The 21079-nt window shown below is 45.4% G+C and overlaps 1 protein-coding gene across 1 annotated transcript in view; it reads left to right on the plus strand.

Annotated features, from left to right (window-relative positions):
- Window positions 1–21079, plus strand: part of LOC144100168 (GTP-binding protein Di-Ras2) — a 141625-nt gene that overhangs the window by 75146 nt on the left and 45400 nt on the right. Inside the window, exon 2 of the mRNA XM_077633191.1 lies at window positions 10645–10742. The gene's annotated coding sequence lies outside the window, so the exon portion shown is untranslated. The remainder of the gene's footprint in view (window positions 1–10644; window positions 10743–21079) is intronic.

Here is a 21079-nt window from a genome sequence, read left to right on the forward strand (position 1 = left end):
GCTATCACATCCTTGAAAGCGCAGCTGTGTCGTATCACAGCTGTGTCGTGTCGAGTCGAAGCTGCACAGCTTCACAAGTCCTCCAAGCTGGGGAAAAATGCACGCTATTCCGAGCCTTGCACCTACGAACAAAAACGCCATACCTCCCAAACTTCGTACCGAAACATCTAATCCGAAGACAAGTCATGTCAAGGCCGAATTAGTTGAGCGCTTTAGGCGGAAACGACCTTCTTCGGTTTATGCTTTTGTTCGAACCCGACCGCGGCGGCTGCGTTTTTATGGAGGAAAAACGCTAAGGCGCCCGTGTGCTGTGCGATGTCAGTGCACGTTAAAGATCCCCAGGTGGTCAAAATCATTCCGGAGCCCTCCACTACGGCACCTCTTTCTCTTTCACTTCCTCCTTTATCCCTTCCCTTACGGCGCGGTTCAGGTGTCCAACGATATATGAGACAGATACTGCGCCATTTCCTTTCCCCCCAAAACCAATTATTATTATTATTATTATTATTATTATTATTATTATTATTATTATTATTATTATTATTATTATTATTATTATTATTATTTATGCTTTATGGTTTATGAGGGTTTAACGTCCCAAAGCGACTCAGGCTATGAGAGACGCCGTAGTGAAGGGCTTCAGAAATTTCGACCACTTGGGGTTCTTTAACGTGAAATGACATCGCACAGTAGACGAGCCTCTAGAATTTCGCCTCCATCGAAATTAGACCGCCGCGGCCAGGATCGAACCCGCGTCTTTCGGGCCAGCAGCCGAGCGCCATAACCACTCAGCCACCGCGACAGCGAAACGACCTTCTTCGAGCCTATTAATATCCGCACAGTCCCCTCAATTGCTCCTGCAGAACTGAGGCTGTCTTCAGAATACTCGTTACTCTACAGGAGGATACTGCGTTCAAAAAGTACCGCCACCATCAGTAACCAAGTTTAGTAGTTTAGTTTAGGGGGTTTTGACGTCCCAAAGCGACACGAGGTATGAGGGAAGCGGTAGTGAAGGGCTCCGGAAAATTTCTACCACCGGGGTTCTTTAGCGTGCACTGACATCGCACAGCACACGGGCCTCTAGAATTTCGCCTCTATCGAAATTCGACCGCCGCGGCCGGGATCGAACCCGCGTCTTTCGGGCCAGCAGCCGAGCGCCATAACCACTCGGCCACTGCGGCGGCTTAATAACCAAGGTACATTTACAACAAATCTTCGTTCTAATAAAAGCTACCGCATTACTCGGAACGCTGTTTATATCGAAGTATCCCACGGTTTCCGAATACTCCCTCATTGCCACTGCACCGTTCGCAGCACCATTACCGCGTTGCCACTTACACGTCCAAACTTCTCGTCTTGAAACCACGGGAGCACCGAGCGCCCCGCGTATGCATCAGGGGGGAGGGGGGTTAGCTAATGATGAAACTAATCCGAGTTGGTCACAACATTTTGCCTTGGAGACAGATTGATTTTGTATCAAAGTTCTGCCCGGTGCGACCCAGTTCTGGTCGTGCGCGAGAGAAGAGCGCATTTTGCTCTCACCTCGCTTAACGGCGCCTGGGGAAGGAGGATGGGGGATATTATTATCCCGTGGGCATGACTGAGACCCGAGGAAGGGTCGGTATGCGGAGTTACCTGACTAGGCAGCGAAGGCATGCTCATCTAGTCTCGGCTTGGCGGCGGCCGGCTAGATTATTCCGCAGGACCCCTAAACGACCAGCGGGCACGAAACCTGGTTAGGAACCAGTTGCCTCCACAGCGCTGCATCGCTCGAGCTCTGGCTTATGCTCTGTGCCAGTAAAAACGTGCTGTGCTGGTGTACCTGCGGTTATTCAACGTGGTGATGTAAATATCTACTGGTTAGAAAACACTAATCAGAGGCGTTACAAGAGAAAAAAAAGGAGTGCCGCCAAAAGGCGAACACAAACGATATGATAAGGAACGTCTCATTTTAGCGGCCTTATCATACCTCCCCATCCCCCCAAAAATAATTATGGCCAGCACAGCCCTGGTAATGCGAATGGTCAGCGCTGGCTGTTTCATATTCTGCTCTTGCAGTTGTTACGCAGGCTCTCTCACATGAATGTTTGACCACTGTTTGTTTTTCTTTTGGAAGGTTTAAATAGCAATGTAGGATTTAAGGATTGATTGATTGATTGATTCATTGATTGATTGATTGAGGGTTAACGAGAATTGTGTTGGCACGAACTTGAGTGTCTTGTTTCTTTTTACGGCACGTTTCCTAGCAGTATCTCTAGAGCGTTTGTCCTCCATTTGCCTGCCGCATCTCGGGTTCGACCCCTGCCGCGGCGGTCAAATTTCGATGCAGGCGAATTTAAAGAGGCCCGTGCGCTGTGCGATGTCAGTGCACGTTAAAGAACTTCAGGTGGTCGAAATTTCCGGAGCCCTTCACTACCAGCATCGCACGTTTATTTGTGAACGCTGGAATGAATCAGTCAGCTGTAGCCCACGGTGTAGAAAATTAAAAGGATCAACGAATTTTATAGTTTTACATGCAAAGCTGTATTATCGCTATTTGTTACGCCCAACACCTATAAATCCATGCACAGAGGATTTACGTGTAGGCCGGAGCTAAATTCCTTTCGAAGGTTACTTAAAGCTTGTACCCTCTTGGGCATTGGTGACAGGGCATCGAACCTGCGACATTAATCTTGCCAGCGCATGCTACATGACTGTCTACAGAAACAAAAAAAGCAAAAAAACTCTAGGAGGAGAGCTGTTTCCTTTGCCCCATCCCTTGCATCGCGCGTGTGTTTGTTTGTCGCAACCTACGGCAATACGCACGCTGAATTTGTGCTCCCTAGCTTCGCTTCTGCAGCGGCGACACTTAGATGCGCCATTGGGATCGCGAGTGGACCACGGCCCACCGGTGCAGCAGCAGCGTCGGCAGAGCACGTTGCACTCAATATTTCTTTGCCTACTAGCTCGTACACAGAACGAATGACATTCGCCGGACTCCTGAAACACTGCAAAACACACTCTTCGGCCCTCTCCCCCAACCCCATTTCCCTGTGAGCCTCTCTGTTGAATCGTTCGACCGTTATCTCGTTGCTCTCCTACGGTGCGCCATGCTCGGTAATATATCTATTTTGTTACTATTTTACTTCGCGTCTTGCTTGCTTTCGTAACGGTGTGCCTCACGGACCCCTCGTTCGGCACATTGCGACCTGATGTATATAGATGCGGCTGCTCGCCGAGTGTCTATTTCGCATCGGCGCCGCTACAGTGCGTCTCTACTCCGTCTCACTCTAGTACCGTGCAGCGCTGCGGAGGATAGTGGAGGAAGCAGCCAATCAGAGGCCAAACTCGTAAAAGCCCGCAGCGGCCGAGAGCGGGCCGTAATTTCTGTGTCCCCGTCTATCGCGTTGTTCCCTATTTTGACTGATCCGTGACCAGTACGCGAGCCCGTGCTGTGCTTCTTCACAGTTGGTGCCAGCCAGTCAGAGGCCGCGTTTCGCGCCTGATATGGGAAAAAAACTGCGTAAAGACGACACGAACGTGAGGACTTCCCACAGGACTGCCACGTTGTCTCAGTCAGCATGACAGAGTGCGTCTCTCTTATGTCCCTGCCTTTGTTGCGCAATTTTATCCACTTAAAGGAACACTGAGAACGAACTGAAATCGACCTGTGCCGATAGCCTACGGTATTCCAACGACAAAAAAGACAATCTCCGAAGTTGGAGCCTTTGTAAGCCAGAATAAGCCAGATATAGAAATTCAGGTGTCGCCACCATCGGTCGATTTAGGAACTAAGCTGTGCGCGTCGACGCCGGAATTTTCGCGCGAATCACGGAGGCTATGCGGCACCACCATTCACTACGAATTGACTGAAAGCAGTCCTCGCTGTGTACGAAGCGAGTTTGACTTGAGTGGCAGGAATTTTTTGAAATTCAAATTTTTCAGCCATGAATGCTTTTTTTTTCCTGCTCTACAAACGTTAACACATGCAGGAAAGGCCACAAGAATGAGTATTCTCTGAGAAAAATGAATATATAGAATTCTCCTGTGTCCCTTTAAAGAATGAATTACCACTAGGCACACATCTGTCACTTCACCACATGCTAACGCAATCTTAGTCGCCGCACATAAGCATACAGAGCCTTCGCTGTTGATTACAACCCTATCACGACTGTCCCACGATGCCGGACTCGGCTGATGAGAAAATTGGCACGCACTCGCGAACAGCCTTTTCAAATCCGGTTCGCGATTAGTTCGTGCTATCTGTGCATGTTAATACCGAGATAACACACAACAGCTGTTCGAGAATGGTACGAGTGCCAAAGAAGTGCAATAGCAAACAACGCGACAATTGTGACGCCGGTCAGTCCTGGACAGTTCGCACCCGTTGCCTGCTTTGCCAATCCAGCTTTAGACTGGATGATGCGGCACCGATATCCCACCGCACTGCACGGTTTTTATCAAGCAGACCACATCTCCAAGCGTATCTGAGAGCAGCAGAGTTTCTCCCTTATACTTCGATCAGCCCACTCGGGCAGATAGAAGGAAGCGTTGGGATTCGCCTGACGTGTCTGTCCTTCTGTCTGTTTCTCTCTTGGGGACACTAACCATTGCCTTGAACGCCTCTCTCAAGCTAGAACGCTTACAAGTTCGTGCGTACAAAAACATGTTACGCTGAACATTCGTAAGCGTCTTCTTTTCTTTTGTTTGTCAGTCCTTCTGTTAGTAATAATGCATTCGAACAACTTCCAACTTTATCTGAAAGGAGCGAAATCAGGGTTGTCTACCACAGCTGTTCAATTCAACCTCCATTTTTGCCCCGTCTTCTTTTGTGGTCACCCTGCCTCAATCGAGAATATGATAAGAGTGTTTATAGTTTCTTTTTTTTCAGTACGCATTTCACCTGGCATACGGTGACCTACAAAAATAAAGTTTCCCTGCCCGTGCCACTATAACGGACCACGGAAACAACCCATAAAATCTGTCGTTGCATCTCGATGCCGCTGTGGCCTTTGCTCGACACAGCTCTCATAAAGAGCAAGGCTCGCCGGTCCCGAAATTAGGACTAATACGAAAGGGGCTCTGTTTTACAGGCTTTGGTCGTAAAGAGCAACTGAGCTTAAAAAGAAAGATCGCACCGGATATTTCATAAATGTTTTTCTCTTCTTTTCGTTTTTTTTATTCCTCCTCACATTGACATACCATCTGAATTCCGGAAAAGTGCAGCCAGGCAAGTGATGTACACCGAATAAAAAAAAAGCATAAAATTATTTTATGAGATAAAGTGCATATATGTTCATGTTCAACATCGTTTCCTCTTTAACTCGAAATGCTCAGTCCACTGAGAATTCAGCTCATTGACGTAGTGAAAAAGGATTGATACGCAAGCCTCTCTTCTATACGATCGAAAGCTTTTTTTTTCTTCTAACTTTTATGGGGCTTAAGTTAGGGCACTCTTCAGAACAAGGCAGTCACTAGATCGGCGAAATATGCTTTGATCTTTGCTAAAATTTTCTCCTCTGCTCTTATATTTTTTCTTCCGCTTAAGGACAGCCTAATGATCAACATTAGCAGCCCATTGGACATGTAACAAGAGTTTTATGAATTCACTCTTCCTGTGAACAGTGAACGACAAAAACAAATTTACGAAAAATAAAGCATTTGAGGTAGCTTTCTGTTACGTTTGGCCTTCGTGTAAGCCTTGTGTATTTTCCCCAGCATTCAAACTTCGCATTTTGTTCTGTTCGTAGTATTTCACGAAAATATTAAATCTTACCTGAGTAATTTCTCTTGCCTTTTTTCGCCTTTTCCCGGCATTTCACAATGTGCACGTGGCGTGCTTTTAGTTCTGTGCTGCACCCAAATAAAGTCGCTTTTTAGAGATTATAGCAATAAATTATTTTTAAATAGATAAAGTTTTTCTCCAATGAGTACCCAATGATGAATATTCAATCTGAATGACTTTGGACGCAACGCTGTTTCTACTTTGTACGCCTCCAGCTATGTCAAAAATGCAATATAAAAAACGGCCACCTTCCTGAATGAGTTTTCCATTACCTTATCGCTCCCTGGGAGATTGTGAAGTCGCATTTACAGAAGGGATCGTATAACAATGTCGGCACTATTGTAATGTGAAACTACACAGCTCATCACTTTTCAGATTCTTGCCGTTTATAGGTTTTCAGGATTGCCACATTCGCCCCCGGGAACTTGCCGAACAAGATGTTTCTCTAATTGTTACTACCATGCTTGATCGAGGAATTGTGAGTTTGGGCCTATATCATTTATTTCTCTTGTACACAAAAGGGCACATCAACCAGCAAGCGAATTGCGCAATGCCTGACTAGCACCTGTCTTATCTATGGTGCTGAAGGGTTAGGCAGTCTGCCTTACAACAGGAAACCCCGCAAGAAATTTCACACTAAAGAACGAAATCGAGCATGCATGTGCTCATATGTGAGAGCGACAAGATTGTTTGTTTCTCGGCATTCTTTCGCTATAAATCTTTGCATATTTACATGTACAAAACGACAAGTCATCCTTAAAAATGTTCTTTGCTGCTAATTTAACAAAACTAGGCGTAGTTTTCTTGCAATACCATAATTGTATTCCATTTGCTATGAGCACTCACGTCCTGACCTTTTGAGATAGAAAAGGTTCAGCTGGATTGGCGATGGTGAGCAAACCTCAACCGTTCATGTGACGGATACCGCCACACATACGGCCCTACAAATGCACTAGCATCTTCCCCTCTTTATACACCGCTATATGCTCGCTTCAGCAAGGGACTACAAAATTAGAGCTCTTACAGGGCACGAATTTAACAGCAGAGGAAGATTCCTTTGATATGTAATAGATTCAATATGGTTTGATCAAGTTTGCTGAGATTAGGTTAGCTTGTATTGGAGAGGCGTCGATTTTATGCGACAAATACAGTGGCAACTTTTGCTGATAAAGAAATAAATACTTGCCATACTGCAGCACAGAATTTGACTTATTGGTCACGCATTCGTGACGCGACGACGAAAAATATTGTGTGTTTTGTCCAGCTAGTTGGCATATGACGTCGAATGTCAAGCAGCACCACAACTTCCAGGCTATGCTGAACGCACCGTCCTTCGCATTCCGAGCTCCAGAAGCGAGACATTGCCAATCCCCAACAGTGCAGCTCTCGTGTTACGCGTACGGTCTGTCGAGTGAAGCAGCTCATAACACGGAGCCCAAGCCACCGCAGTGCGAAAAATAGCAAGAGGGCGCACCTGTCTCGGCGGAAAAAGAGGATCCGAAATAACACGACACTCGATCCAATATCCGGCTGCATATTGGATCCGTGTCGAGGAATCTCACCCGTGTGCCTGACTTGTATTCATAATTCCCGCGTTACGAAATACTCCCTTCAGCCTAGGGAAAGAAAACAGGTTTAAAAATTACAGGATTGCACTTAAGTCTGCTTATGAGCGCCAATGCGAAAGCCTTTTCCTGTCCTCTCTTTCTACCCATAATTTTTATTTTTTTCATTTCCTGTATTTTTTCTTTTCTCTCTATTTTTTTGTTTGATTTTTAATTTTAATTTATTGGTTGTTTTTATTTTTTTTTACTTTGATTTATTTTCCTTATTGCTTTTTTTATTCCTGTTTTAGAATTTTATTAGATACATGTTGCTTAACAACTGTTGCTTAATCGACTTTACATTTTTGTTTTATTTACCATACAACCTATGATTCACAGTTCGTGCGGACATCTTCCGTCCACGCCACTCATGAGCCAAGAAAGGCCTACGCCTTAATACAGGACAACACGGTGACAAACACGAGGCAAGTGGGTCTCGAGAACAGATGACGGAAAAACCACTTCAATTTCCGAATACGACTATTGCTGGGAGAGCCGAAAAGATGTGTGCAGTAAACTACAGTTCGTTCGCGCAAGTGTTTATAGTGGCTGACATTATCGTTAATAGTTCGCTTCTATATTTTCGTCCTCTTCACATAAAACTTGTCGATCAAACATTTTTGCAGCATGCAAAAAAAATTCTCGCACATCATTCACCTGTCACCCCGTATAAACTAATTCAGAGTCATAATTTCTGTCCACTTTTGATTGGTTCCCATTACACAAATCTTTGCGATATTGTTGAAATATTGTTGAAATCAAGCGAAAAATTACGCCTTTTCAGAACTGAGCGCTGCCTTGAGTACGCTTCTTATGGCAACCATGCGCAGGCAGCCGTTGGTCTCGAGCTGTGTAAAAAAAAAAGGCCGATGCATTAAACTAAACATTTTGCCAGTCCACCGCAATGCACGTTGTTTCTTCTCTTTGTACCGCTTTACCTGGCACCGACAAAGCTGACGATGGGTGTCGTGGCGATTAAGTTGTTGGTGTTGAGCTTGCACCAGTCAAGTAGCTTTACGGTGCACCAGAGATACCGTGATAGGCCGCTCATTTCTGCGCGACCTATCTCTACGTCACATCGAAAGACGATTCAGAAATTTACGCTACGTTCGATCTCCAATGTTAAAACATAAAAGGACGCCCCCCCCCCCCCCCCCCCCCCCCCGCTTTCGTAATCAATAATACGGTCAGGGGCAACAAGCATGCTGACGTGACCTTTAGCGATGTTGCTGCACTTCAAACAAAAGACAAAACGTAACCACGCATTTTCTCAGTGCAGTTGTAATCGCTCTCACGTGCCTGATGAGCTCTGTTACGACGCGCGGGTGCGGACGCTATAGCACCGCGTAAGGTAGTAGCCGATTATGACACGTGGGTTACGTCGTGAGTCTCAACTTGGCCGAAAATAAATTTTGTCGCCCCGAAGGAACCTGTTTTGTTCCCGTGACATACACGCATGTACGACTCCTTCGACAAACACCACCGCGCTAAAAAGTAGGCAGAAAAAGTGCCGAAGATACTTGCGGAGAGTCTCATCTCCCTTTTTCTTTTCTGGCGAGGAGGACGTTTCTCGCATTTCTCTGCAGTGCTCCACCGTTTGCTGCCCGGTATTACAAATGGCCTCGCCTTTCGCAACCCCTGGTCAGGGTGCGCTGCTGAGGTTTTCCCCCACTCACATCACGGTAGCTGCAGCTGACGCGCACGTTCCGAGCAGACTCGTGTCAAAGACGTCCCGATGTTTCTCCTGTTTTGTGCGGAGGCTGCTCGCTCGACTGCTTTCGACAAGCAGCGGCTGCAAGTCACGCCAACGCGCGGTGCCACGATGCGAACGTGTTTCGGCCATCTGTGCTATTCCCCGGCCAAAGGTCGACGCACAAGGCTGGTCCCCAGTGGCAGCGGTGCAATTTACGAGGACAATCCGCTTTGGGAACAGTACCGTTGTATGAGAGTCAAGAAAAGCGAAATACAGCCAGAATGCATGTTCATTAATTAATTATTGATTAATTAATTTAGTTTAGAAATTTTGCAAGCGTTTGTGGCGTGTGTTCTGCCAGGACAGAATTTCCTCTCGTTTGTCTTTGTATAAAATTCTGACATTCTCTCATAAATTCTTAAAATAACTGGAGAGTTGCTCTTTGTCGCGACCACAGGAGTTGGCAAAGAAAAAAGAAATCGTTTTCGTAGGGCAGAAATTGTTGTATTTATAAAAAGACATATTTTAACTCCAACATACGAGAAGAGTTTTTGTTCTGAGAGTAAACTGTGCTTCTATTTCAAATTACTCGTTCTTTTCCCCATCGTGACTGGTAATCTCTCGCGTGACCGCCAGAGCTATTATGCTTAAAATCTCAGTATTTTTATTATTAATTATTATTAATTAATTAATTATGACTTGCGATGCTCTGTGTTTAGATGCGCAACGAGTTGCGGCCACATCTCTTGTTGTCCCGGGCCTCTGCACGTGTCACCGGGAGGTATGGGGCGACAAAAGCAGGACGTTGGAAGAAGAACACAACACACGCGCGCACTAGCAAGAAAATGATCCCGTTACCTACACGGGCATCTTATAAAGAATTTGGCTAACGTCAGAAACAAAAATGACAGTGTTAACGTCATTAAACTGAGTATGACGTTCGAAAGTAATTGGTTTAATTTTTGTCGTCTGTCAGCGTTGGTTTAATGGCACATAGGCAGCTAAGGCCATCCAGTTGGTTTAGAATTAGCTTGAATATTGCCTAAATAGTGCCTTACATCCTGTTTCGAATTCGCATAACACATTGTCATGTACATGACCATACAGTAGCTGCCACATCTTCAAGACAATTTCTTTTAATCTTTCTTACACTTGACCTTCCCCTAACGACACCGTATTCAAGTCATTGCATCTCAAAGGTCAAAGGTCAAGGCTTCAGATACCCATCGGGTTTTCAGGGTTTCTAGTCAAGTAGTGCTTCCGCACCAAAGGACAAAACTAAACGTGACGTCATGCCAACCAGCCCACGTAGCCACTCGTCTCTGCTTGTGTACTTGCGAACAAACAAAGAAAAACGACTGTGGCCTCTGTAGATGTTTACAGGCAGTGCAGCAAGTCATATAAGAAAACTTATGCACTGTACATAGAAGGTTCTGTTTGGCGAAGGAAAACAAATTGAGCGCAGCTTTTAGTGTCAGATCGATAAGGTGCAAGCAAATATGTATTTGCACCGAAGCATCGTTTTATCGTTTATATTGCCCTTGCCCACCTCATGACACATTCTTTTCCTTTCGGGCCAACAGGACGGCGGTGCTGCAACAATGGTCTCTACGAGTCCGGAATGCTAGCTGAGCGGTCGGTCCAGACGGGGGCCTAGCGTCCGAGGTGCACGCAGCGTGAGGTGAGGTCCCCTTTCCGTGACTGGCTTTCAGAAGAAGGCAAGACGCACTAAAAATGGGCTCATGCAACAATCAGGGCACGGTGAAAGCCTTGCTGCCCACCATTTGTCTTGTACCCCTCTTTGTCTCAGCTGCGACAGGGTTGTGCCGTGACTGGGCAATCATACAACTCTATTGTTGGCGAAAAGTTCACTGTTTCATTTTTCAGAACGCTGGTAAGAATTCGCTCATTGTCTCGTAAAATTACATCAGAGGGTTGAGGCACCATTCAAGGAAAAGGACTGTATAGGTAACAGGCAGTAATCAGAAAGCAAGAAAACAAAATAACAGAAATCATCGTTGGCCGTAGCCCGAACAGACAGCAGCTTAAAGGCGCTGTAATCGCAATGCATGGGCGGTCCTTGTGTCTCGGGTGGCAAAAATATTCCATTTGATCACATCTGGAGACGTTGTCCGTTTTACCCAAGTGACTCTAAATAAAATAAATGGTTAGTTCTCTCAACACAACGAAAGCTGAATAATGACGTCAAACGTAACAATTTATGGCTGCATACCATGACTTAGCCGGCGGCCTCTGACAACGTCAGTGAGGTTATTTTCAGAGCCGTTTTCTTGTTTTTTAAACACTGCTCTTATGTCAAATACTTATATCAGCGTAGTCAAACTCAGCTACATGTTCTCCAATTCATGTGATCCGCATTGCGGCTTCTGTGGCGAAGTCGCTAACCAATACTACGTGGTATGGGCATGCTAGCAAAAATTCAGATATTGCGTGAATCAATGACCCAACAAGTGAGGACCGGGAGGCGGCGCTTTCCAGCTCACATTAGAAAGACCAGCTTTGGTTGATGAATCGGATAAGAGCGGCGGCGAATGTCAATGGGCTCCTGGAATGAGGGCCCGTCCAACTAACCTAGATTTATTGACTTTACTAAATGTCTTTCATATACACACATTGCTCTTTATGCTTCAAGATACGCGCTGAAAAACTCTTTCAAGTAGCAAAGTGATTTGCCTTACCTTTTCAAAGGTGAGTGTCGCAAACAATTAATAGAAAACCAGCAACAAATTTTCAGTTGGTAGAAACTTCCTGGCTGGTAGTGCGGCAAATATTACGGTCACTGGCGTTGTGCGGCACCAAATGTGTGCTGTGTAAGAATAATGAGCTAGGACAGTCGATATGGATATGCTATTTACTGTACTAAAAATTGCTACTACATTTAACTTTAGCTCGTTTAATGTGCATCTTTAAAGAGTCACCTGACAATTTAAACTGCCATCTTATGGTATGTGAAAGATTTACGGAATAATGATTGGACGGAATATAGACGCGCGCCCTTTGAAACGGGATGGCGGCAGGTACCCCCATGTTCGAAATTCGTTTGTTAAATTTCTTTAAAGGTATCTAAATCGTCCTATAAACTTGCCATTTTCTTAAACTGCATTTTATTCCTACACTCACAAACTTATGTCACCTCTATGATTTTTAGCCATGAGTCTTCAAACCTCGTTTTGTGCTAATTTTCCGCCGCAGATTCATGCACATGACCACTTCTATCTCTAAGTCGCAGGGCCCCAGGAAGAGTTACTGCGCCTGCATCGACATCCGAATAGATATAATCATATTCGAGTATGTGTTCTTCAATTGTTTCCAAATATTTACAACACACTGTACTTGTGTTGTCTATCTGGTTAACTTTATTTTTGTAGCATCGCGTTTTAAGACACACCCATCTAGATATGGCTGCCGAAAGTGGTGACACCTGCTGGCAGATCACATGTTTCGCTCTTCCTTGGCATCAGTGTTAAAATAACCATATCGCCATGTCCTGAAGTGGTTTTACAGGGTGCAAAAAAGCTAATTTAATGTCCTGTGGCCAAATGTAACACCGGAAAGTCACTAAACGGGGTGGGGAAGCTGCCGGAGGATTGATAAAAGCACCAGATTATCTGTGACACTCGCGTAGCGCCAAAGGTCGCCGTTGCTACAAGAGCGCGTTCTCGCACCTTGTTCATAATTAGGGCTCGCACTCCTCGATGTTCGAGTTGCGTTTTTAAATTTTTTACAGCAGGTATATTAAAGTTTGTGACACTCTTGAACACACGACCTACTTGACGCTGCAAAATCCCCACAGGACAAAAAACGGCCGACATTTCTGTTTAACTTACTCTCTTATAGGAAATTATTCTTTCTCTTTTACAAAAACATGCCGGCCTTTATAAAATAAAAATGGACTATAAACAGTCCACAGACGACTTATAGACTCTATTGCCTTCCTTTAGTTATTTTTGTCTATTAATAGTCTACAGGCTGCCTATGGACAAAATTAAGTCTGCTAAAAGTGTATGGCCATAAATATATAGATTTTCTATAGACTGTCTAGGATTTGTATTGCCTATAGACTGTTCTCTAGGATTAGTATATAGAGAGTCTACAGACGTCATAGACAGAAGTCTATAAGGACTAAAGAAATTTTTGTAAAGGCACTGTTGTTGCAGTCAGTTCATGGTTAAGGCAATTTCAAGAATCCAACGGCCTACTTGCACCTACGCTCAATATCTGTAGCAGAATTTAATAGTGGAAAACACTTTGCGAGGGTCTAAATCATGCCACTGCGTGCATAATGTAACCACCGCGTAATCGCCGCAGTATAACCTCCGTTAAAATGTGCCAACCCGCCGATCTGCGTGGACGCCGTGGCAGAGATGAGTGAGACCCTTGGGGCTAGACGCCGGGATCCACGGAAATTAACGATCCGTTTTGACGCCAGGCACGCTTGGCACGGAGCAGTTTACGTTATGCCAGTGCTGCGCCATGCTTACGCATTAGGTTGGAAGCTGAGCGTGTTGCTACGCACCGCTGGCAACGTTTCCCGGTCTCTGTGAATGCCGAGTCGGGCTCGTACGGCCCTTTCCGTGCAAAATGGTGCAGTGCCCTACAAGCTACACGAAACAGATGCACTGGGAGCAGACTCCTCGCTTGTGACACGTTGTATTCAAATCATTTCATTTTGCTTGGCCCCGTGGTGAGCTATTACTATGCTATTGCACTGCGACCTATTGCTCTCATATTGGCCATGGGAACAATTATTGATTTTTATATTATATATTAAGCTGACGTAATGTCAACAAGAAAGTGAGGAAAAAGGAAAGACAGAAGGAAGGAAAGAAAGTACGAAAGAAAGAAAGAAAGAGAGAGAGCAAGATAGAAAGAAAGATGGAAAGAAAGAAAGAAAGAAAGGAAGGAAGGAAGGAAGGAAGAAAGGAAGGAAGAAAGGAAGGAAGGAAGGAAGGAAAGAAGGAAGGAAGGAAGGAAGGATGGAAGGAAGGAAGGAAGGAAGGCAGGAAGGATGGAAGGAAGGAAGGATGGAAGGAAGGAAAGAATGAAGGAAGGAAGGAAGGAAAGAAGGAAGGAAGGAAGGAAGGAAGGAAGGAAGGAAGGAAGGATGGAAGGAAGGAAGGAAGGATGGAAGGATGGAAGGAAGGAAGGAAGGAAGGATGGAAGGAAGGAAAGAAGGAAGGAAGGAAGGATGGAAGGAAGGAAGGAAGGAAGGAAGGATGGAAGGAAGGAAGGATGGAAGGAAGGAAGGAAGGAAGGAAGGAAAGAAGGAATGAAGGAAGGAAGGAAAGAAGGAAGGAAGGAAAGAAGGAAGGAATGAAGGAAGGAAGGATGGAAGGAAGGAAGGAAGGAAGGAAAGAAGGAAGAAAGGAAGGAAGGAAGGAAGGAAGAATGGAAGGAAGGAAGGAAGGTTTGAAGGAAGGAAGGAAGGAAGGAAGGAATGAAGGAAGGAAGGAAGGAAGGAAGGAAGGAAGGAAGGAAGGAAGGAAGGAAGGAAGGAAGGAAGGAAGAACGAAAGAAAGAAAGCTGCCTCTCTTTGGTTCGACCGATTCTGACTTCGTACGACGCGATAGTGAATACATTGGCCAACAGCATGTGCGAAGGCAGGGCAGTTGAGTGTGCCGGACGCTGAATTCGGCAGTGACGCCAGCCCAAGCATCTACAGGGCTGCACGGAACATGGCCAGCCGGGATATAGAGCCGCGTAATGTTCCACGTTGCCGTGGACCGACGACGGTTTGCGGCCAAGGGGATGTTGGCATCTCCCGCGTACAACGCTCTGCAAAATGAGACTCCGCGGAAATGGCTTTCTGGAAGAGCGCGTGTTAGCATTTTCGAGCACGTCACGGCGTTTAATGCGCCCGTGGGACTCCATCTCTCAACGACTTCGTCTTGAGCCTGGATGTACTGGTGAGGCTGACAAACTGCGTCAGGCTTACACTGGTTGAGGCACTCCCACTGACTTTTAAGGATTTTGTCCCCATATCGGATCATTCCTGTTCCATTAGTTCTTCGTTTTAGATTGATCGCGTTAGTTTCTTCGCTTGACCAGTATACTGTGCGTTTGTAAGCGTTTCTTGATTAAGCGTTTATTCACTGAGTGCTTACTATTTGATTTTTCTGTAGCAGTTGGCTTCGTTGTAACTTCAAAAACGTTCAACCAGCATAAGTAGCGCAATGCTTGAAGTTTTATTTCTGCATACACCGCATTTCGGGTTAAAACCATCGATTGAGTTGTTTTTTTTTTTTGCAGAATCCTTTATGTTGTAGCATAAAATATTGAACGTTCAACAGAGTGGAAACTATTCATGCTACTTTTCAGAAAAAAAATGTGTTCTCACTTTATCTTCCTCACTTTGCATAATTATCCCTTGCATCACTTCTGTCAGAAAATCGTCCGCAACGCAGTGTTTGTGAAGCTGGAAGAGAAATTCGACTAATACCCGCCGCGCGCACTACTGAAAACGCAATCGAGCAATCATGGCGCTGGAATGTTTCTTTGAGCGCAGCTGGATCCTTGGCGAACACGAAACGTTCCACTCTTTTTTTGGGGCAGCATCCACAGTAACGTATTGCTCGTTCATGACTGCAATGGTCGTCTGGCTGCAATAATATTGCCTTCATGTGTCTATGATTGCGAGATTATTATTAAGTCTTTATGATTTTGCTTGTTGTTCACGCATTGGTCTCAGTTCAGTGTATCAATGTGATTGTGATTATGAGTTTATATTAACGCTCTTATCCTTGATTGTGTTTTCATTACTGAATATTTATCATTTAACTTAATTATCATTGCTCAATCTTGTGTTAATTTACGTTTACTGTTAGTACTTTGGGCGTGTGTACAATATTTTCAGAGTTGGGCATTGTGTATTTCCGCTTTGTTTTGTTGTGCATTTTGTCTCCAGTTATATTGAGTAGCCAGCGCCGCTATCTGGCACCAGCTTCTTCTTTGATGTCAATGTAAATAAAAATAACGTAATCTTTGACCGACTTAATAGAGTTACGCAAGAGCGCGCTTCACTATGGCCCTCACCTCAGTTATGCACCATCAAGGTTATGCCGTCTTGTTGATTATAACATACCTTGTGGTAGCCAACCACGTGGAAGTCCTGCGCAAAATAAGTTTCAACAGCTTCGTTGCAGGAGCAGCTGGGTTCATTACGGCTTTCCAAACAGAAATCGGGTGCGTGGGTTCTTCAGGTGAATAAGCTCTGTAGGCACTGTGACATGTCGTCATATACTTTTAAATCACGTCCTCGTAGGGTTTTCTCTGTGAGCTGAGCTCCGATAGACCCTTGGAATGATAAAGCGGGGACCGTACGCAACGTTTTCGCAGAGTGTCTTCGGCGTCGACGTTATGCATTGTAGGCGGGAGCACTTAAGGCACGCGTATCATAGCTATACCGGAGGTCTGTCATAAACAATAGGTACAAGATACAAAAGGCGCTGGCTTGCTGCTCGCCCCATCATGGTTTGAGGCGTGTTCGATGATTATTCTCTCAGAGTCCAGGTCAAGGTCAGTTTGGGACGTTAAACTCGTCACTTTTTCCGCCGCTACCTGCATATTGACGTAATGAAAAATGCAATTTGCGAATCACTAATAACGCGGATTTGGCGAAACTACGATTTTTGTCGATGAGGTAGAGGCTTCTGTAATTTTCAGGCCGGACTATAGCCTATTGTGATACTCTCGGCAAGTGCTGCACAGTAGCGGCACTCAGATAATGAATTGTGGACGACACCGCCTAGGAACGTTCTGTGGCCTGCCACCCCCTTTGTCAGCACTCTCATTAGCACTCAGAGAAAGTTCGTAGCTGCAAGCGTCACCATTTCGATTAACTTTTCCAGGGAGGGGGTCACCCATTAACGGCAGCATCGTCAATGCAACGACGGATTCATCAGATGCAGCGATGAATACATTCACCAGCTGGGAGAGCGCCAATTAGAATGCAGATGAAACATATTGCGACAGACACTTGAAAAGGGGTGTTCACCGTGAACTTCCTGCAGAGCGAAGTAGTAAATAGGTTTTAATCTCGGTGCTCACATCTCGGTGGACCCTCGAACCGCGCCTTTAGCGAAATAGGGCTGCGGAAAAAGTTCGGCCAACTGGAGTTGTGCACCGTGCGTTGACACTGCACACCACCCGGAGGCGGTGCGATTCGGCAGTTAACTGGATTTCGTCATCATTAGGAGCGGTGCCTGTTTATTGCGTTCATCCTCCCAATTGCATCGTCCAGCACGAGTCCATTTGCTTCCACGCTACGAGCGCCGTCCCTAATCACGTCTCGGTCTTGGACGCACAAGTGTGGCCACTGCTTGCAACGAGCGCCATTCGGCTGTAGGCGAGCGCTTGATCACACGACGCCGAGTAATTATCGCGGACGACTGCGGAGGCGACGGCACGACAACCGACTCTGTTCATGCGCTGATGATGACGCAACCTACGGCAGTGAGTTAAGCCTTGCTCTTCCGAAGCCCTTTCCGTCCAATGAGAGCCGGAGGCTTTCTAAGCCTTCATTTAAGCCCTGCCTATCTGCACTCCCTGGAGGAGCGAGAGAGCTCTTCGCTGTTGTAATCGGGTTTCGGAGTCGTCTTCGGCGAGCACTGCAGGGCAACCTTGTCGCTTACAGAGCGAGTAACCCTACTTCCTCCGGGCAAAAACGGAAATGAGTGAGGGTGAGGGTGAGTAGAAGCAATCGAGGTCCCGCGACTGACCAGCGATTCTCGCGTTATCATGTGTCTCGTATACCCCCCCCCCCCCCCCACCCCCCCCCCCCCCCCCGCCTAAAAAAAGGCGTCGTTTGTAGTTATTTGTATGCCTGCTGATGAGCTCGTCAGCGTGTGTGGCGGAGGTGTCGTATTGCCTGCATTCTATCTTACGACAGCCATAGGGGGACCTCCGCGGACGTGTAACGCGACATCAACAAGAAATAATCTTAGCCCGCTTTTTTTCTTTTTTACTTCCCCACAACCTCGTCGAGATTCCTTTCTTTCTCCTCCCTAGGTTCGACATAGGATGTGCTCGCTTAATGACGACGTCGTCACGTTTGATGTTTGAATGCGGGAAGCAGAAGAGAAAGGGGGTTAGCGTGCGCTTGTCGACGCATGCTGTTGTTAGTGACACGCGCGCGGGGGCATCCTGGTGATGTTGCGTAAGCGCGCGCCTTTCTTAGCTTCCCATCGTTCATGCATAATGGGCAGAGCTGGCTTTTTTGTTTTTGTTTTTTCAGTCCGTCACTTGTGCCGATGAATTTAGCAGGCCACAGGAGCTTAGCTGTGAGCTCATTAACGGTTTCCTAACCAAGAGGTGCTCTAGCCACTGACTGCACTGCGATGCGCCCGGGCTAAACCAGCGATGTTAAGCCTGCTGCGTCAGCTCCGTCTTTACTGCTGCTGTTGCTTCTGTTCACTAGATTTCTTTTCGGCGCGGACTTGGCTTCCCTTCTTAGTCCCGTTTTTTTTTTCTCCCAATGTAATGTCTTTTCTCCTCTTCGCTGTCGACGAGCTTAGTGATTGACATACGTGTTCACTCAAGACGCTGTCTTGCATAAATTCAAACAAACTTACACAATTTCTGTTTTCTTCCAAGAGGAATTTTCCGAATGGGACTTATTGCCTGAAGAGATTCTCACGCGCGAAAACTTCAATAACGTCATTTGCAGTATTTTTAATCGCTAAAAGAAAGTTCTGGACACTGCCATTTTCTGATTGTTTTAGAGACGCCGAGGATGCAATTTTTATCGACATGTTTTCACGAATGAATTCTTTAAAAAATATTTGCGCAAAGTGCCGTTTGTCCGAAGCAATGTAACCATAATTTCTTTTTGTTATTCTTTTGCTCATCCTGCTTGGTACCATAATGTCTGCAGTATCATTTATTTAAAAAAAAATTCAAAGAAGCAACGCCGCACGTGTCGCCGCGAGCTTCGTATTGCGCGATGGTGACGGAGATAAAATATTATTTTTCGGGGGCAAATGTTTTTGTAAGCATTCCAACAATAAGATTCTGAAGCTCCTGCACTTCTCAAAGACATTTTCTTGCTCGAGCCGGCCATACCGTTTCCGTACGAGGCACAATAGGTCGGGCTTAGCCTGCCATACACAGTGTTCCCATTAAGTACTGAAAAGGAAGTGTTGTTCTTAGCTCGGCCCGCAAAGGATGAATTGCGCAAGTTCTCACACCTGACATCCAAATAAAGCGATTCTACTACTATTACTGCTACTACTACTACTACTACTACTACTAGTACTACTACTACTACTACTACTACTACAACTACTACTACTACTAGTACTAGTACTACTACTACTACTAATACTACTACTTGTTACACAAATAGCCGTTATGTGTCGTGAGAAATACGGCTGTAATAAGCCATCGAACTTCTCAATGGCTGATGCGCCAGGTACTAATTTTCTTGAACCAAGCGCAGCTATGTATCGAATTGTTCTCCGAAGGCGTCTTCAAGGAGGCAGTTTGAAAAAAAAAAAGGACCCGCATGCAACGACTTCATTTATATTCAACTGCTTCTTTGAGCAATCCAGCAGGTTTCTCTCAGCTTGCTAAACCCACAGTTTAACTGTCGTCATTAATTTTATCAACGAGGGCCTAAATTGGCGACCGTCAGTTTATATACGAACGAAACTGCGTCGCGGGAACCTATAATTTCCCCTGTTTCAGTAGCATTAGCGAAGCGGTTCTTTTAATGGGTATTTCCAAATGATTGTAGATGCAATAGAGCCAAATGTTCCCGTCTACGACGCGACAGGCTGCCCACACAACTGGACAAATGTAGAGTGGTCTGCAGACTGTCTCTTCTTCGTGCCTGCATGGTAACATGCGCACGTGTGTGTGTGCGTGTGGGCGTGCGTGCACTATGAAGCTCTCCAAGAATACTTCGTCATGAAGTCCGAGCTAGTTGTTACCAAGAGTACAATTTTTTATCATAACGTGCCGGTCTGTGCCGAGCCTTCTTTCATAACGAACGCTTACGTGAACTCGTATCCGGCGTTACATTCAGAAAAAAAAAACGCACGCACCCACCGAGGCAAGCAGGTATTGTTCACTTTCTACCAGTGAAGAACACCTCTTGAGATAAGTGCGATTTTCGTGAAGGTTTTATAATGCTTATATACTGCACACGTTTTGAAGTTGATCTAATCGGTCAGGCAACCTCGTGCAAGCTCACTGAATAATAGCGGACAGGTTATCAAAAAGACCGGAATAAGTTTTGAACTCAAGATCTTTTTTCTTTTTTGGCGTGTAAGGAAACACGGTGCATACAGACAGGAAAAAAAATGTCTTCTCTGGGTACGCGTTTCGAAAATTGACTCTAGCACTCTGCTTGGAACATGTAGCATCGTCCCTTTGGTTACTCCACGTAAAAAACAGTTGAGTGCAAACGAACCACTTTCATGCGCCGGTTTACGTTAAAGCTACATGTACCAATATTGGCCACTAACGCCACTCAGCACGCGTCTATCGTTTTAAAAGCGGGAAGGGTTTCTTTTTGTGCGCACTTCACTCAGAATCAACATTAGTATAAGTACATCGCTCTCTAATACGGTTACTTTTGTACTTATTTTGGCGAGATATAACTTTGCAATCTCTCTCTGTCGTTACAGGGCCCATTAAATGCTGTATATATTCTACACAAACGACCCTACTTGTATCTATATCAGGTTCGCCCCTTGATCTTTTCCCATTGGTGTCATTACAAGATCCGTTAACTCCATGCTACTTCTGCTGCATTGCTGTTGTATACAGCGAACACTATTTGGCAGTGCAGAAGAATCCAGTTGTTCTTGTAGTTTATTTTCTTGTTCTCGGCCACTTCTTTCTTCATTTTGTTTTTTTATGCTTATTTGATAGCAGCTGGGCTTAAACATGAGGCTGTTGTCCCTTTCTCACGGTTTCGTATTTCTGACCCAACCAAGAATTCCAAGTAGCCTTTCTCTATGCATTATTCTTGGTTAAGACATCGTTATTCGCACA

Source organism: Amblyomma americanum, chromosome 8 (genome assembly GCF_052857255.1).
Source record: "Amblyomma americanum isolate KBUSLIRL-KWMA chromosome 8, ASM5285725v1, whole genome shotgun sequence".
NCBI classification, from domain to species: domain Eukaryota; kingdom Metazoa; phylum Arthropoda; class Arachnida; order Ixodida; family Ixodidae; genus Amblyomma; species Amblyomma americanum.